The 19,555-nt window shown below is 34.0% G+C and overlaps 1 protein-coding gene across 11 annotated transcripts in view; it reads left to right on the forward strand.

The window, feature by feature from the left end:
• Positions 1-19,555, forward strand: part of LOC118746094 (potassium voltage-gated channel protein Shab) — a 373,750-nt gene that overhangs the window by 152,881 nt on the left and 201,314 nt on the right. For 10 of the 11 annotated variants that reach the window (XM_036479860.1, XM_036479856.1, XM_036479862.1 and 7 more), the window contains exon 3: positions 6,317-6,334. The exons of the other annotated variant lie outside the window; for it this stretch is intronic. The gene's annotated coding sequence lies outside the window, so the exon portion shown is untranslated. The remainder of the gene's footprint in view (positions 1-6,316; positions 6,335-19,555) is intronic. 11 annotated transcript variants of the gene reach the window in all.

Here is a 19,555-nt window from a genome sequence, read left to right on the forward strand (position 1 = left end):
TTTTTTTTAAAAAAAAAGTTATCAAGCTCTTAAAAAATCACCCGTTAGTTGATATAGGAATACAGCTGCCAATCTTTCGTTGAGCTGCTGCTGACGTCGACTCCCAAGTTTTTGCGATTAGATCGTATGGTAATAAGTGTTGGACATGCAATCACATAAGTATGAATATACCGAATAAGAATAGGCGGCATGTTATGCCGCGCTTTAGCGTTCTTGAACAAAATCGCTTGGGCAAAGAAGTTATTTTATGCCCACAAGCGATTGTTCGCTTTGCTAGTCTGTTATAAATTTCTACATATGTATGTTTACATATTATGTACATATGTATGATAAATGTGGTTTATTTTTAGTTTGCTATTCACTTGAACGATTAAAACTATAATAAGTTAAAAAGGTTTTTCCGAACTACACAGGACATAAAATGCAGTGTAGAATATGTGCTGTAATTGACACTTCTTTTAGTTGCTGCATAAAGAGTTAGCCTGTCCCTCTGCTAACAATATTCTCATTGTGTAGTAAATATTTATGTTCTGATAACCACATTTCTTAAATTAAGAATCTTGTTCGGTGAAGAATATACAGCTACTGAACTGATATAACTACTAAAGCTCCTACTTCTCAGAGTACACAGTTTTTATCTACCTTACAAAGGCATACAATTACATCCACCTTTTTTGTGGATTTTTTTATGCGCAACTCTCAAAAACCAAAAAAGGTATGTTTAACTCTCAGAAAACCAAAAATATATGCACTACCCAGCCGTACTTTTTCCGACGTCCTCGTAAATGTATTAAGTGCGTGTATGGGCAAAAAAATAACGAAAATAAGTTGTATGTATTCGTTTCCAGCCACATTGTATATAGAAGACGTATACAGAAACGAAGGAATGCATTTTCGAAGTGAAACTTCTTTAGCGGCGGTTGGTTGGTTCGGAGTATATTGGCAAATTCAACGGAAATTGCACACGGAAATGGTGCAACGGAAATGGTTGGCACAGACGCAAGTGCTTCTTGAATGTACATGTGATATTAATTTAACAAAAACTTGCTAATAAAAGGTTAAAGAATAACACTTAGAGAAAGACCAATACAGGAATGAAAGTAATGGTGAGTACGTGCATAAGTAAAGAAAAGGATAAAGGCAAAGGTAAAAATAAAAATGAAAACAAAAACAAAGACGCGTAAAGATAAAGGCAAAAATGAAGACCAAGGTAAATTCAACACTTAAGGGCAAAGGAGAAGGGGAATATGCATGACGCAATAATACAAGGTGTTATCAGTTGGCAACTTCTCGCTCTAATTGCGCCATATTGACTACCTTACGTGCAACAGTGTTACTTCTTTCACTATTCTTTGCCCATTAATATAGTTGAATGCTTTTTATTTTTTCTCAGTATACCTTTGTTTTCTTAAAAAGGTATTTTATCTTATTTTATTTCATTTCATAACGAATATACTATAAAAAAGCAAATTTTGTTAAGGAGAAAATGTGAAATTTTATATTTTTCCCCCATATGGGGATTCATTTCTTCCCGTTTTTCTTCTCATTCTACTGAGCTAAGGTAGTGTCAAATCGAGCTGTCACAACTGATACCACCTTGTATTATTGCATCATGGGGAATATGTAGATGAAGAAAATGATAAACATAAAAGTAAAAACAAAGATAAATATAAAGAAAAAGATGAGGATGAGGATACCGATAAAAGTAAAGAGGAAGATAGAGGAAGAAAGATTCAAATAATTATAGAGACAAGGATATACATAGAGTCACAGAAACTCAGTCTGGGAACTTGTTTAGGTTTTTAGAGATTTTCGGGATTCTCGGGACTTATCGATATATTAATCGATATTTTTTTATCGGTTTTGTTATCGATTTGTTTATCGATTATTTATCGATTTTTCTATCGATTATTTATCGATTTTGTTATCGATATTTCTATCGATTTTCTATCGAAATTTTTATCGAATTTGTCATCGGTTATTTATCGATTATTTAGTGATTTTGTTATCGATTATTTATTGATTTTGTTATCGATATTTTTATCGATTTTGCTATCGATATATTTATAGATTTTCTAATCGATGTTGGTTATCGATTTTGTTATCGTTTTTATCGATTTTGTTATCGGTATTTTTATCGATCGTCTATTCGATTTTGCTTATGAATTTTGCTATCGAAATTTTTTATCGCTATTTGTATCCGTTTTGTTATCTATTATTAATATCGACTACAAAATAACATAAATATAATAAGAATGAACAGGGATAGAGGTAGGGATCTAGATAGAAAAAAAGACAAAAAATATAACCTTAAGCAAAAGCGGATGTATGCATTATATAGTATGTACATACGTATGTACATATGTATATTGGTTATGAGACAAAATAGATATGTTACGTAAGTTTCGCTTCTCCAGTGTGGCCCAGGCGCACTTACTTTTTTTTATTCGGGTATGTATCTGTTTTCTCTAAACGAAGTGTATGGGGATTGTAAGTTAACCGAATATCATGACTCTGCAATCCTTTTCAATACACCCGATATAACGGTAGCGCATATAATATCACATACACTCCCCATACACTTCTAATTTTAGATCGTGTTCTAAGTTATTTACTTCTCTGTACCGCTCCCCAGTGATGTAACCTTGGGAAAGGATGAGGTAACTAAAATTCCCTTTCTGTGTGGTAAACCTGGGGCTGCCGCCCCAGTGATGTCCATTTTCGTTACTGGGTGTTTTATAAAAATGTCTTGTATATAAAAATGAGTATATAAAAATGTATTGTGCAAATGAATATTTAACATTTTTCAAGCGAATAAACGCAAATGAAAATTGTGATTTTTGACAATTTTTCTAAGGGGTCCCTAGGGAACCATAGGGGACCTAGGTGGTCGGGGGTTGCATTTTTGTCAATGGCGGTTCATTCCCTCTCCAAAAAGGTGCGTTAGAGATGCCACGCCCACTTACCTTTCGCCCACCGCCCTTTTAACGAACGGCCATAAAGGATATCCAACCCATTATTTCCGACAAGAAGCTGTAGTTTGCATTGATATAGGCTAACCGTGCTTTAATCGAATTTGAAGATATTACTTTTTTCGCCCTCAATATTGAAGAAGCGTCACTATAATTTGGATCTTTAAGGAAGGTTTGAAATTCCTTAAAATGTAGGCAAAAATATTTTGCCGCTTCTAACCAGGCCATATATTTCAAAACTTTTCTTTTTGTTGTAGAAATGTACCTTGAGCATCTAGATGCAATTCTGCATCAAAAATATTAAAAAAAATTCACGTTTTTTGGCGGTTAGGGCTCGATATATGGCACTGCGTCAGTGGCATTAAAATAATTTTCGACGAAATCAGTACCCAATAGTTGCATAGAATCATCAAATACTTTTCAATTGTGGAGTGATTCGTCCGTTCTAGACAAACGGCTTTTAATAAAAAATGCAACTAAATATGCCTTTTTGATCAAATATGCCTATATATGCACTTTGTTTGTTAGGAAAAATGAAAAAAAAACAATGCTTAAGCGGTAGGAGTTATAGCAGCTATTTCGGAGGTCACCACATCTCCTCATCAGACTTCTTTTTTTATATTTTTTGATGTTGGTCGGAAACCAGGCTTGAACCCAGGTCCTGCGGAATGGCAGTGCGCACTGCTAACCACAACACCACAGCGGCCGCTAAATTATGCTTTATGGAATCTAATAACACTATAAGGAAAATCTCAAGTTTTGAAATAACAAAATAAAACGTCGAAATACGTGAACTTACTTTTGAGTCGTAGATTACGAATCTGAATTCTAATTTTCTAGATTAGGCAATTTCTCGAAATATTTTCATTTTTATGAAAACATCAGCTTTAAAAGGGAAAAATTTAAAAACTAACCGATTTTTTGTAAATTTTTGTCATTTGAATTAAAGCCTGTTATTCAGAAAAAAAATCATGCTGGCTGGAAAATCGATGGATAAAGAAATATGTAAGTTGTGAATGGTCCAATCCTAATGTGTAATGATTTTTTTGGGTGAAATATGCGGTCATACTCATACATGGCGTATGAGTAACATTTTCCATTTTAAAATTTGATCTTTTTTTTCATTCATAATACAAACTTAAAATGAAAATATCTTGGTTAAACAAGCTGCGACACATCAGCGAAGAAAAAAAAAAGTGGCATAATGACGGCATTCGAAAGAGACAGATTGGTATTTTAAGATGCGGTGAATAGTTTTCTGTGAAAAAATTATTTGCGATGCCAAAAACGATGTAGTTTGCACTTTTAGGTTGGAATATCTCAAAAGCCTAACGTGTTAGAGAAATTTTTAGCCCAGATTGGGATTCAGCCTAGAAAATTGCAAGGGCAGTCATTTACAACAAGCTCATAATAAAATAGTGTATAATAGTGATGTAAGCGTAATTCTTTTTTACGAATTCGACTGCTATTTTATTACCCCCAATCCATTTTTCGCGGCTCTGAGTGCCGAGAAGAAAAAAATAGTACACTGAGTCAGCAAGATGTGGTAAGGTACATATTCATGGCCGGTTATCAATGGCTGTTTAACACTAATCTACGGTTAAACATCATTATCGACTTTTTCGACTCCATACTAGGGATGTTGCGAATGTGGAATTTTAGACATCCGCGACAAAATAAATTGTTATTTTCTAGGTGTTTAGCTGAGGGAGACGGGAGACCAGTTAGAGGAGTAGAGGAGATAGGGATAATCTTTGGTGCGAGTGTTTATATATGCGGGCAGGCTGATGAAGCGGTAGCGCAAGATGTGACCCTTTCACCGTGTATTCATTGAGGGACTCCATTGGAGGAGTCATGCTCTAGCTGCCGTAGGCTGCTGTGCAATGAGCTGGGATTCATTCAGGGTTGCATTCGTGCAGGGCCCCAGCGTGGTTTTTAAGCCGTAGCTTACTACCATGCCAAAAATTACTCCGGGAGTGGAGTGGGTGCGCCGTGTGACAGCCAAGCAGGTTTAGCGTTGACCATAGCTGAAAATACCAGCGACTTATCACTTCACTAAGTTCGGCGAAGAGATATTTGAGAATTGCATAAAAAATGCATACCCAATTAAGAACGAGCGAAGTACTTTTAAACGCAAGTGCTAGTGTTTATTCGCTGCAATTGGTTTTAGGCGGGAGTGCAATACAATTGCGTGTGTGTGTTCACTGCACTTACCTTATGGGGGAAATGCATAAGTAGCTTAAACACTAGGAATGAAAATTAGTAAGAAAATTCTGTTTTCAAAGTCGTGGCTACCAGTCAATCATGGACGATAAAGTCTCAGATCTGCTTAGTTCCCGGGTGACTTCTTGGAAGGGTTCACCTGTAATGAATAGCTTGTAATTCGTTTTTAATTAGCTGACCTTGACTTTTCCTAGTTGCAGGCACTCACAATTAATTACTCACCGCTCGCGATGCATCGAGTTTTTCAAGAGACCTTTGGCAAATATTATTCGATAGTTACATAATTCTTCCATAATTAAGGTTTTTTTTACGAGCAAATGGCCGATTCACTTTATAAATAGCTAGGCGCTGAACATTTCCTGGAAATACCTTTTGAAGGATTTTACTCTTTGACTTTAAATTACAAAAGAAGGGGACGTAGGGGACAGTTTTAACGTAGTATCTCCACAGGCAAAAAATATTGGCTACTATTTGTCATTTTGTTTTCCAGATATACGTTTTATTAGTGCACTTGCACAATATTCGCATTCGCAAAAGCTCCGCATTGATTATTGCGAATGCGAAAGCGAATTCGAATGTTAAAATTAATGCGGAAGCTCCGAGGTTGCGAATGCGAATGCGAATATTCGTAACAATCCTGCTCCATACATACAACAGAGTGTCAGTAACGTCAATAACGACGTTTAATAGGAGATAAGTGGTAACCAGACATTGATCAGCCGCCCATTGGTGATGTAAATAAACTCTTTTCTCATAGTTTTTTTTTGTCCATAAAGCACGTTTATAAACTGAAAGGATAAATGCTTTTGATAGAAAACATAACGGCTGCGTTTCTTTATACATTCCGGATAATCCCATTTCACAGCCGGAATAAACAGAATGCGTTTGAAATATACGTCAACATATCATCAGGAACGTTCTAAAGAATAAATAAATAAAAAAGTTTATTCCAAACATTCAGAATGAATAAAGAAATGCAGCCAACAAAAAAATGTATTTTGTGGCTTTCAAAAATACAAAATCTTCCGTCTTTTTTTCATATGCGTCATGATTCTTTCTCTTTGGTATATTTTTAATTTGAAAAACTCAACTAATTCAAATTTTTTCTTTTTTACTTACAGGAAATATTCAGCTGGCATGTAAGTATTTAGAAAAAGTCGTTAATGTCTTATATTTGAGCTCTCCACCCGCCAGCGTTCCAAGTGAGCAAAGGCAGCAAAATTACTTTTTTTGAAATATAATATTCCCCTTTTGAACTTTGACTACTAGATTAAAATACTGTACAGGTTAAGCACTCGTTCAATGTTCTAATAATTTACAAACTTTTTAAGTAATAAAAACGATGACTGTTATTCCTAACATTCGCATTCGCATTCGCGAATTTCAATAATATGACATTCGAAACATCCATAATACATATGCATGAATGCATTTAGTTCACTTTATGTGCCGCTACTAATTACATACATATGTATAAATTGCCATTGAGCGAGTGCAGCACTGTACTCGTGATCAGGGTTGCCACTGACGAAAAAAATACTTACCATTCGCTTGAAAAAAATCTAGCAAATCTGAAAGATGTCTACAAATAACTTGTTTTTAGTTATTTTAATAAAAACTATAGATTTGTTCTATAAAATGTGAGTTTTTCGGAAGAGAAGTGTACACAATTTTGACAGCTCAAACTCATTCTCACACTTCCTGAATCGCAAAATGAAGAGTGTACACAATTTTCAGTGTACACTTGAAAGCTCACAGTTACAGAATCCAGTCCCGGGATAGTAAACAGAGTTTTGAATGAAGCACGATCCCCAAAGCCCCCCTTGCGCCGAGCCTGCGTGGATGTTTTATGTGCACTTTTTAAAGTGTCCATATCGATGGTCTGTGCAATAACGACACAATTCCAAATTCAAAAAATTAAATATCCTACTACTGCTAATTGGCTCAAGCAGGGGCGCACCCAGGAATATATTTTAGGGGGGTTTTATATTTCTGAAGATATATCACCGGAAAATACTGAAAATTTGCTTCAGATAATACCCCCTTTAAAATACATTTGGCAAGTTTTATGTACAGTATGTAATAAATAAATAAACGTTTTAAAATTCATAAACTGCACTTTATTTACGGATAAACAGAACTCAAACGCTTTTAACCGACTTCAAAAAAAGGGAGGTTATCATCTCGCCGGAATACATAACTTTGCACCACGTGAACCGTTTTCAATAATCCTTTTTTTATTAGAAAGATAGTACCTCAAGGTTCGTCCCGTAATTTGTTTTAGAGATCCGATGATGGTCATGAAGAAATTAATGGTACCCCTAAATTTGAATATGAGAATTGAAGTCGGTTGTGTTCTTTCCTTAAAAACTACTTGTTTAATAAAAAGTTCTATAAACTCAAGATGCGCTCAACTTTCAAAAGTACCTAATCAAAAATTTTAAAAAAGAGTCAGTAAAAATAAATTTATTGATTCCATGAATTTTTGCACTTCTATGTTCATTTTTTGATTTCTGGTTTTCGATAGAGTTGGTGATTTTTCACAATTGCTAAATTTTTTTAATATTTCAAATACCGAAAAAATTAACTGAACTCTCAAGAAAAACGAAAAATTCATATAAAACGACGGACGAGAAATGGAAAAGAAATATTCTTCTACCAAAATTTCTTAAATCAATTTGCAGCTCTCAAGAAAAAAAAGCTCGTATATTTTCGCGCTTTTTCAAGCAACAGAAATTGTAATAAATATTTCTTATAATTTCCTTGAGAGCTGGATTCTTAGCTTTAAGATACATATTGTATTTGAGGTTATTAGCTTTAGGGGGGGTTTGAACCCCAAAACCCACCCCTTGTGTGCGCTAATGGGCTCAAGTCTCTAATCCTTGTCTAATCCTTATTACTTACTGTAGTAGACGAGGATTAGAGACATGAGCCACTTAAAAGTGGTAAGATATTTAATTTTTCGAATTTGGAATTGTGTCGTTATTGCAGAGGACCATCGATATGGACACTATAAAAAGTGCACGTAAAACTTCCACGCAGGCCCGGTCGCAAGGGGTTTTGGGGATTTAGACCCCACCTTTTGGAGGGAAATATGCAACCAAAAAATGCTATCATTTAATTTACGATAATAATGGTATTTTTTTGAAGTGAAACTTCTTTAGCGGCGGTTGATTGGTAGGGAGTAAATTGGCAAATTCATCGGAAGTTGCACACGAAAATGGTGCAATGGAAATGATGCAACGGAAATGGTTGGATCTCAAACAAGTGCTTCTTTTTTGTATGCATATGATATTAATTTTACAAAAATTTGCTAATAAAAGGTTACAGAATAACACTTAGAAAAAGGCCAATACAAGAATGATAGTAAAGGTGAGTACGTACATAGATAAAGAAAAGGATAAAGGCAAAGGTAAAAATAAAAAGAAAAACAAAGATGCGTAAAGATATAGACAAAAATGAAGACCAAGGTAAATTTAAACACTTTACTTATATATAAAAGGGCAAAGGGGAAGGGGAATATGAGGATAAAGAAAATGATAAACATAAAAGTAAAAACAAAGATGATGATGAGGATAGCGATAAAGTAAAGATGAATATAGGGAAAGAAAGATTAAAATAAAGGTAATTAAAGCGGAAAGGGTGTAGAGGGAGACACAGAGACTCAATCTGGAAACTATTTTGGGATTATAGAAATTTTCGGAATTCTCGAGACTTGTCGATAAAATAATCGATATTTGTTATTGGTTTTGTTATCACTTTTTTATCGATATTTTTACCAATTTTGCCAGCGATATTTCCGGAAATTATTGATATTATAATCGATATTTTTATCGATTTTGTTATCGATATTTTTATCGATTTATTATCGATTTTGTAATCGATGTTTTTAGCTATTTTGTTAGCGATATATTTTTTCGATTTTGTTACTAATATTTTTATCGATTTTTTATTGACATTTTTATCGACTTTGTTATCGATATTTAGCGATTTTGTTATCGACATTTTTATCGATTTTGTTATCGATATTTATCAACTTTGTTGTCGATATTTTTCGATTTTGTTATCGATATTTATCGATTTTGTTACCGATAGTTATCGATTTTGTTATCGATATTTATTGATTTTATTATCGGTATTTATCGATTTTGGTATGGATATTTTTATCGATTTTGGTATCGATATTTTGACGGATTTAGTCAGATATTTTTATCGATTTGGTTATCGATATTTATCGATTTTGCTATCGATATTGAGCGATTTTGTTATCGATTTTTTTATGGAAATTTTTATTGGGTTTCTAATAGATTTTGCTACCAATATTATTATCGATTTTGCTATCGAAATTATAATCGATTTTTTCATCGATCTTGATATCGATATTTCTGCCGGTTTTGTTATCGATATTTTATTGGATGTTACTATCGATTTTGTTATCGATAGAGTATAAAGATAAAAATGAAGATATAGGAAAACAAAATAACATAAATGTAATTAGAACGAACAGGGGTAGAGGTAGGGATCTAGATAGAAAAAAGGACCAAAAATATAACCTTAAGTAAAAGCAGATGTATGTGCATATGTACAAATACATATATGTATATTGGTTATGAGACAAAATAGATATGTATGTAACGTAAGTTTCACTTCTCCAGTGTGGCCTAGGCGCACTTACTTTTTTTTAATTTTGAGCTGAGTCATTATGGCAGAAGACCATCGATATGTACATTAGCGTGGGCCGATAATCCGCTTTTTTAGAATTTTGATTGGTAATAGCATTAGGATTTAAAAACACTCTGTGTGAAATATGACAATTTTTGGTCAATATCTTAGGCTCGCCCAAGTCCATCAACGTTCAATATGGCCAAAAAATAAAAATTTATAAATAAATTAAGTAATACATTTTTTTACTAAAATTACAATAATCTTCTAAAGTATTAGTCCTACATAATTAGGTATATGGACCTTTTTGTAGAGAATCGAAGTTAGCTAAGACAAAGTTTTTTTAGTACTTGAACTTTGATGGACTAGGGCGAGCCTAGGATATTGACCAAAAACTTTCGCATTTCACGCAGATATTTTTTAGAGCATAATGAACCATATTTTTGCTATTACCAATCAAATTTCTAAAAAAGCGTGTTTTCGGTCCACGCTAATGTACATTATACGTACGTATGTATGTAGGTATTTTTCTGACTTACAACGGTGCTGTACATATTTGTCACATTCGCCACATGTTGAAGATGAAGAGAAAAAAGCAGATGGCAAAAGTGATTGACAAGTTTTAGAAATTCACTGGCGGGTTGTCATGTGGCCTAATTGGTATGTTACTGTTCATTGTTTTCGTTGCCACAATTCTGTCACTATCTAATATAACTAAACTTAACGAGCATTTATGTATGTAGTATGTATAGAGAGGTGTAGCATTGCTATCTACATATACATAGTATTAAATGAAGTCAATGTTTTTAAACACGTTAATCTTGCAAAGTTCTTAATGGGTTTAAATAAAAGTTTCGGGTGTTTTTTTAGGCATCTGGTCTCAGCATAGCTTACCAAATAACTCAATATGTGGCGCCGGGGTCGTTACTTAAAAAAAAGGTCCGATTTAGTTCAAACTTAGTACGCACATTACCTTTATGATAAAAAATAAACTTGAATAAAATCGGGTCGCCAGATGGCGATCGCAAACGGATGAAATATTTATATCCTAACCATAATATAGAAAAGCCCTAACTCACTTTTGTTCTAATTCCAGTTTGGTACGAAAGTCGGTAAATCAGTAATCTGATATTAGAACATAAAAATAACTAGTAAAAATAATATATTGGCACTTACAATCTTAAGGGCTGTTGGCAGCTCCTAATAAAAACGAAAAATTCATACAAAATGACGCACAAGAAATGGAAAAGAAATTCTCTTCTATCCATATACATATGTAATACTCCTATATTGGCAGTAAGAGCTAGTACCGTCCGAAAACACTACAGTACAGATATATCAATAAATACGTGCGAAAGGAAAGGAACACATACGTTTATAAATAAACATGTACACAACACATATACAAAAACGGCACTCAAGTATACAATACATTGATAAAAACGGTACTAGACTGTCTCGCTTTGATTTCGGAATGCTTACACATTGAGAAGTTAGCTTACTGCCAATATAGAAGTATTACATATATGCTTCTATCAAAATTTCTTAAATCAGTTTGAAGCTCTCAATAAAATAATGTTGGAATATTAATTTCTTCAAGAAATGCACAGAAAAATCAAAGTACTTTTTCAACCAACAGAAAAAATTAAAAATATTTCTGCTGATTTTTCTTGAGAGCTGTTAATAGCCCTTTATACAGATGGAGGGACCTATAGTTTTATCCTTGCTCCGAACAGCAAATGAATTATACGAGAACTTTTTCCATGGCAGAAATATGCTCGGAGGTTTGCTTTTACCTGCAGGGAGGCGACCGCTACACAGTATGATATTTCAACAATCTAGGTGAACAACATAACTTATAAAGTATTGCAACTTGACTTTCCAGGCAATTGATGCTATTTCGCAACGTGCTCGAATTACAGGACAGTAAGTTATGCAGGAGCAAAGGGCAGATATTTTCCCTAACAGTATGGAGGTAGTTGATTTGAATACAGCAAATAAGGCCCGGGGAAGGCAAGAAAAAAAAGGGTGGGAGCAGAAGGCGAAACTTCAATATAACAAGTAATTTTTAGCAAAAAAAAAACCGACTTCACCTCTCATATAAAAAAAAAAAAATATATATATATATCTCATGATCCACTGATCGGATCTTAACCAGATTAGTATGGGACTACCTCTGAGACACTACCTTTCCGATGCAAAAAGAATTATCGAAATCGGTTGACGTGGTCCAAAGTTATGCGGTAACATACATAAAAATAAAAAATAAATAATCCGACGAACTGATAACCTCCTCCTTTTTTGGAAGTCGGTTAAAAAGGCGGATGAAAAAGGTATTCTCAAGCAGGTTTTATAATTTATCTGTCTTTTAAATACAAATTTTGTTCTGAAAAAAATTACTTCAAGGGCAGATAAATTTTAAAACCTACTTGAGAAAACGGCACTAACCACAGAAAAATTAAATATTTCTCGCTCACCTTCTGCATAACTTAGTGTGAGGGGAGACCAGTATGTTTGCATGTATGTATTTATAGTAAAAAATATTTATTGGTTCAAAAATGGTAGGTAGGCACTGTGGCCAATAGCAGCTATAGGTGGGTACCAGGAATGTTAATCCCGGGGTCCTGGGATCCCGGAATTTTTAAGATCTCGAAAATCCGGGGATTCTTGGCAAGTAATCCCGGGATTTTCGGGATTTGTAATTTGCACTGATGGCAATAATAGAAACTCCTTTTCTTGGCCAGAATTGGCTATTTTCTTTTTTTATTTAATAATTAATATTTTTATATAAATGTCTAGCTCATTATACATAGATATATATAACACCGCATGATAGTAAATTTTAAACACAAATAGCAATATATTCGCGAAACCATGGGCCAAATATAGTATAAATAATTGCTTTTTAGTTGTTCACTCTGACGTCAGTAATTAGAAATGAATGCGCTTAGAGAAGAAGTATGGGTATAAAATTAATCAGGAAATCCTGTAGAACTTAAACAGATTCAAGTTTCTAGCAGTGTTCGGACTTATACCACATTGTGGTAGATCTGCCACTTTTTTGAGCATCTACCACACATGGTCTGAAAACTACCACATATTCGCGTTTTTGAGTAGCTTGTTTTATTTTTGCTCGATATAATTTTCTTAATTTTAGGAGCAAAAATTGTCCAACACTAAACACTATATGGTAACAAGAATGATATAATACACTATTCCGCATTCCCGGTGGCGATGAAATTTCTCAAGTAAAAGTAAACAAAGCCGAATGGGTGGATAAAATGAACTGTGAAATAGTAAATTTTCTCAATAAAAAATTGTTCGACAGGAAACGTGGTTTATTTGCGTTAAATTTTAAAATATATGATTTATAAAAAAAAATTAATAGCGAAAATTAAAAAAACAAAAGCGATTTTTGTGAAAGTGTTAGCAAACTTCAGTGCATCTAAAGATTCTGAGGCGTTGTTTACATTTACTTGAGAACTGTCGAAATCGGCAAATCACAGGTAGCGGTTTCTGTAACGTGCCACATTTGTTCGCTACATCGTGATGTGATAGAATGAAACGCTGACAGCATTCCGCAATGTTGCAAAAAAATTACACTTTACACTGTCAAGGAAAAAATTGCAAAACTCAGTGCAAGTTTTAGAAACTTCAATCTAACACTTTGTTATACTAAATTTAATTTTTTTAGAGTCTAATTAAAAATTTTGCAATTTAGGTGAAACCTTACAGAATTTCTTGAATTTTTTTACAAAGTTTGATTCAAAACCTGAGATCTACCACTTTTTTTTAAATCTACCACATTTTTTTCCAGATTCTACCATACAGAATTTTTTCTTAAATCCGATCACTGGTTTCTGGTAAAGAAGGGCTGGTAAATATTTATTTATTTATTATTTATTTTATTTTAAAATTATATCCTTGAAATTTCGCAATATTTGTTTTTTTTTTTAATTTTATACGTTCTTTAAACTTTGTCAGCTTAAAAATTACCTAATCGTCCTTGTAAATTCAAAAAATTTTAATTTTTTTAATTCTAAATATCTAATTTCCTATTGCATTTGTTACCTATATTTTTATTCAGGGTGTAGGTTTCAAACCCATTTTTTATTATTTATTTCATGGTAGGAGAGCTTAAACAATATAGAAGCAATTTTTTCGATTCAAGTTGTTGAAAAGTAATGAATATCTAAATCCCGGGACTAATCCTTTGATCACGGGATTGTGACAACGCCATCCCAAAAATCTCGGGATCGGAAAAAGCCGAAAAATTAACATCCATAGTGAGTACCACCTCTGTATGATTGTAAGTGAAGCAGAGTCCGCAAAACACTCCGGAACAGTATTCGGAGGATGCATCGGACTAGGCCTAGCATACTTTGAACTAAAATCAAATTATAGCTTAAGAAAGTTTTATTACATGGCAGTTTTCATTAATTTAATGAGGGAAATGATTGCACATGCAGCAGTACATAGAATGCATTTAGGTGCCTGGTGTTAGCAGTCGCGCCTAAACACCTTCAACACAATCATGCGAAAGCGACGAATATTTTTAAGTGGCGAAAAATATATTCAAATCTCCTTCAGCAGCTGCAGCATGAGATCGAGTAAATATTTCAGATAGACTACATGACACTCGAAATGTATATAAAGTATTGGGTTACACCATTTTTTTTGGATTTGTATAGTGGGCTTTCGCATCGCAGCCAATTAGAAACTGACGAATTAACAGAATTCGACGAGCGATTGCGACGTTACCTGAGAAGTAGGCAGATGCGAGGATGATTTCCGGCAACGAGTCCATCACCTCGGCTACTGTCGCTGGAAGATGCCCAGAAGTAAAAGGGGCCAGAGGAGTGTTATTAAGGTTATAGTTGAACAGGAGGGAGGCGCGGGGGGTTCCCTAAGCCGGCCGAAGATTCGCTTACCTGAACTACTCAGTGCTCTCACTTCAATATTTAATTTTTGTATTAAGTATTTATAGTTGCTTATATAGGTATTTATTGTAAAGTTATAATATTTCAGGCAGTAAAATAAAACACGACACTTTCAATGGTAATACAAACCGGAAGAAGGAAGGAAGGAATGCATTTTATTTGACACAACATATATGATAGTATACACAACAGTGTTGTATTTAATAGTATGAGGTATCATTCAATTTTATATTTCAACACCTTTCCTGAAAGATACTTCATTAATTAAATAAACAAAAAGAAAGAATTCATTAAATCATTTAAATACGGTATTTGCAAATGAAGCTAAGGCATAATACACAATGTTAAGTTAATTTGAATTAAGTCCAAGTGACTTACAAAGATTAATATGAATAACTTTAGATACACCTTTTGTCAGGATATCAGCTAACATCTCCTTGGTTGGTATGTAGACCAGCTTGATTTTGCCACTTTCCAAATGTTGACGGATAAATTTGTCTTTTATATCAACATGCTTTGTGCGAGGTGAATAAGAGTTATTCAAAGCCACTTGTATTGCACTCTTGTTGTCGCAATGGAGTACTAGAGTTTCTGCAGTGTCTGGTGTTAACTCCTTCTGTAAGCGCATTAACCACGTTGCCTCTTGAATTGCCGACGTCATGGCCATAAATTCGGCCTCAGTAGAAGAAAGAGCGATAGTTCGCTGCCTTCGGGTGCACCAAGAGATCGGGCCACCTTGCAGCTTGAATACATGATGAGATACGATTTTGCGTGTCGCTTCCATGTGTCGAAATTTTCACGACCCTTCAGCTTTTCGAAAGGAAAGGTTACAGCGTTTGTCGCCATTTTCGCGAGCTCAATCTATGCTTATTTTTTTTAAGACAGTCGATCCGCATGTAACACTTACTAAACCGTATATTACAAACTTTGTTCCTCTAGATATCGGTGCTATTTTCGCGTAATAAAGGCCCATAACCTATTGTAAAGTTATAATATTTCAGGCAGTAAAATAAAACACGACACTTTCAATGGTAATACAAACCGGAAGAAGGAAGGAAGGAATGCATTTTATTTGACACAACATATATGATAGTATACACAACAGTGTTGTATTTAATACTTTACATAGATCACTGGTTTGAACAAAAGAACTCTTATGTCAATGAACACCAGTATATCCTAAACAAATAAACCCTAAATACATACATAATTTACTTGATTCGTAGAGAGAAATGAAAAGTTTGCATCTAAGATTTGCGACCTGCAATTTGGGTTGTATGGGCATGGCCTAATTGGCCCAGTAATTAGTATTTTTATAATATATGCCATGGCCATTCGCTTTATCAAATTCCCCATATGAATATGAAACAACTTGAAAAATAAATCCACCGTACAAGGCGATGTCTCCTTTTCACTCCAGCTTTTTAAGGTCAAGAGACATAATAATTGAAAATCGATTGACAATTGCATGAGCAAATTATCAGCACGTCAATGGCCAAGCAACGATGTTTTTTTACAGTGAACTCTAGTTAATTAAAAAAAAACACTAAGAGATGTATTCTTGTCTTGTCTGAACTTTATCTAACTTTTCCTTTTTATTTAATTTAGTTTCCATCCATGTTCCCGAAGTCGTTACTTTGAATGTGTGGCAGGCGGAAGGCTCTAGTTTCCGCTCCGCGCTGCTGTTGTCTTGTCTGAACTTTAGCTAACTTTTCCTTTTTATTTAATTTAGTTTCCTATCCATGTTCCCGAAGTCGTTACTTTGAATGTGTGGCAGCCGGAAGGCTCTAGTTTCCGCTCCGCGCTGCTGTTGATCATGGTCGGAAAGGCCGAGTTTCCGATCCAAGCTCGTATTGTCTTGTTGTATTGTACCAAGCAGTCCTAAATATTGTGTAATTTATCGTTCCCGATTAAAGATATTAATTTATTTAGTTACAAAAAAGCGATTCAGATATGTCGAAGCAATTATAATGTTTGTTAAATCTTGGCATAACCATCGTAAAGCATCATGCATTTTAAAGTTTAATTTACAAATGCTCAACACAACCGTGGCGCAGTCGGGAAAGTAAGCGAGTCGACCACGTTTACCTATAAACTGAACAGAAATACAGTTCACCAGCTGAACGATCAGGTGCAATGTAAGGGTTTACTTGTTATTTATTCAAAATCTCAAGTAAGGTTTTCTTAATGGTAAAAAGTGAATCGGAGGTGTCAAAATAGTTGTAATGCTTATTGAAGTCCTGGTATAGGCAACGAAAAGCATCATGCATTTCAAAATATGTTCTACAAATAGTTAGCTGAATGGGCTTGTAATGTCTAGAAAGTCTAGAAGGAATACAAAACGTGATCTGGTTCAGTAGAAAGGGACTATTGGCCAACCCGCTCAAGATCTTAATCATGAACGAAACCCCGAGCATCTCTCTACGGCTGTGAAGCGTTGGCAAATTTATGAGCTTCACGCGGCTTTTGTACGGTGGGAGCTTTAATGTCGAATCCCAAGGCAAATTGTTTAATGCGAATAATAAGAATTGTTTCTGTACCGACTCGAGTCTGTCAGAATGCGTTTGATATCTAGGGTTCCATACGACGGACCCGTATTCGGCCTGACAAGGGAGGTGAAGAGAGCTTTCGTGACATAAGGATCTCTGAATTCTTTAGCCCAACGTTTGATGAAAGCCAAGACGCCCTTGGCTCTATTAACACAAGAGTTTATATGGGATTTGAATTCAAGCTTAGGGTCCATGGTTACGCCTATATCGATGAAATTAGTTACCTGATCAGTTTAAATGTTACTTGTTGTCGTAGTCGTTTTTTCCAAATCTATGGCTTTCTATTATCAAATCACATAACGCTGTTTGCAAGTGGACTACTCAATTGTATTTACTTGGATTTTTTTTACCAGGTTGTAATCCTCTTCAAATACCTCAGAATATTCTACATGTTCAAGCTGAACATTTCTAAACACTCTTACGTTTGACACTTTAGTTTGAGCATAATTAATTTAAGTTCGAGTTTTAAAACAGGTGACAGCCCTCTCCAAAATATTTTCCAACTAAAACCTTATTAAACCCTTTGGTCTGACACCAATATGTGATGCATATTCCAATTATCTAATTCCCTTAATTCAAGTAGAATTTGATTTTTCAAATAGGTGGCAACCATCCTTCATGTAGTTTAGAACTTAAACCCCTTTCAAAAACATTTCGATTGACACCCGTATTACAGTAACTCATTTAAATTGAATCAAATTTTTATTCGGGTGATAACCCTAGTAAAACACCTCAATAATATTCCAAATGTTCAACCTGAAGGTTTCTTAACAGTCTTTGATTTGACACCCATATTTTAATTTTTTAGATAGCTTGCGAATAATTAATTTAAATTGGACCTTTAAAACAGGTGGTAACCATTTTCAAAATATTTTTAAACTGAAACTTTTTAAGCCTCATTACATCCATTTTTGAAAATAATTTTCAAATAAATAATTCCCTTAATTCAAGTTGAGTTTGATGTTTTAAACAGGTGGCAACCCTCCTCCATGAGTAAGGAATTGGTTTTATATATCTAGATATCAAGTTCCAGTATTCTATCATAAATATTTCCTGCGATATGCAGTACGAAAAAAATTCAATGTATGGGAGGTGCCACGCCCCCTTGTACAATAATAGATTTAATGTCATAATTTAAGCTGGGCTAAATGACATCAGTGTATAAAATTTCATGATGAGTTAAAGCGTGAAAGGGTTACAAACAAACAAACTCACTTTCGGATTTATAATCAGCGTTGCCGTTTTGGTCCGATTGGACCAAAATTGGTACCTTCATTCACCTTTGTTAATTTGGTTGGTTTGATGAAGCTTTTGGTAGGCAAAAATGTTTTGAAAATTCAATCGAACTTAGCATTAAGATTTGTTCACTTACTTTGCATTTATATGTTGAAAACATTATACACACGTATAAGTTTTCTTTCTAAATTTTACTAAGCACAAAATTTTCTACAAACAAAAACTCACTTCCCAAAGCTATGATCGATCATCTGTTGAAATTGAACGAAAAATTGCCTATCGTGCAATATGCAAATTGAAACAAGATTTGGAATTTTGTTTTATTGACATGCATAAAATGTCTGATTTTGTTTTTTTAAACATTAAAAATGTTTGATATGAATTGAATTAAACTCAAAGGTAATCACATTTTTACAAAAGTTTTTTTACGCAATACGTTAATTCTTTTGTTTAAAAGTCCGAATTTGTTTTAATTAATCTTAAAGATTGGCATGAATGGTTAACCAATACTGTAAACAATATTATACTGCCAATTCGTGTAGCTAAAAACCCTGTAAATCCAAGAAATCTTGTTTTAATAATGAAAAAAAATTTGGTAGTTTGGAAACTGATTTGGTAGGCGTTTTGGTACCTAAAACTAAGCTCAAGTGGCAACATTGTTTATAATATTATTAAGGATTAAGGATTTCATTCGTAAAGCGAATTAATTTGCTTCGTGCTTCGCATTCTTCAACCGAACTGTGAAATAGGGCGTTCTTGAAAAGTTTTTTGAGATAGGACGTTTTCGAACTGTATTATTTAGTTGAAAAATCACGAATCAAATTGATTTGCTCTACAAATCAAATCGCAAATAAATTTTATTCTTTATTTGGTCGAGAATCAAGATCGAAACATCGATGTTACTCCTCAAAATTAGCATCCCTAAATATAATACATTTTTATTTTATTTTCCGATCAAATCATTTTTGGTCAC

This window comes from Rhagoletis pomonella, unplaced genomic scaffold (genome assembly GCF_013731165.1).
Source record: "Rhagoletis pomonella isolate Grant_MI unplaced genomic scaffold, Rhpom_1.0 Rhpom_scaffold_00010, whole genome shotgun sequence".
Taxonomy (NCBI): Eukaryota; Metazoa; Arthropoda; class Insecta; order Diptera; family Tephritidae; genus Rhagoletis; species Rhagoletis pomonella.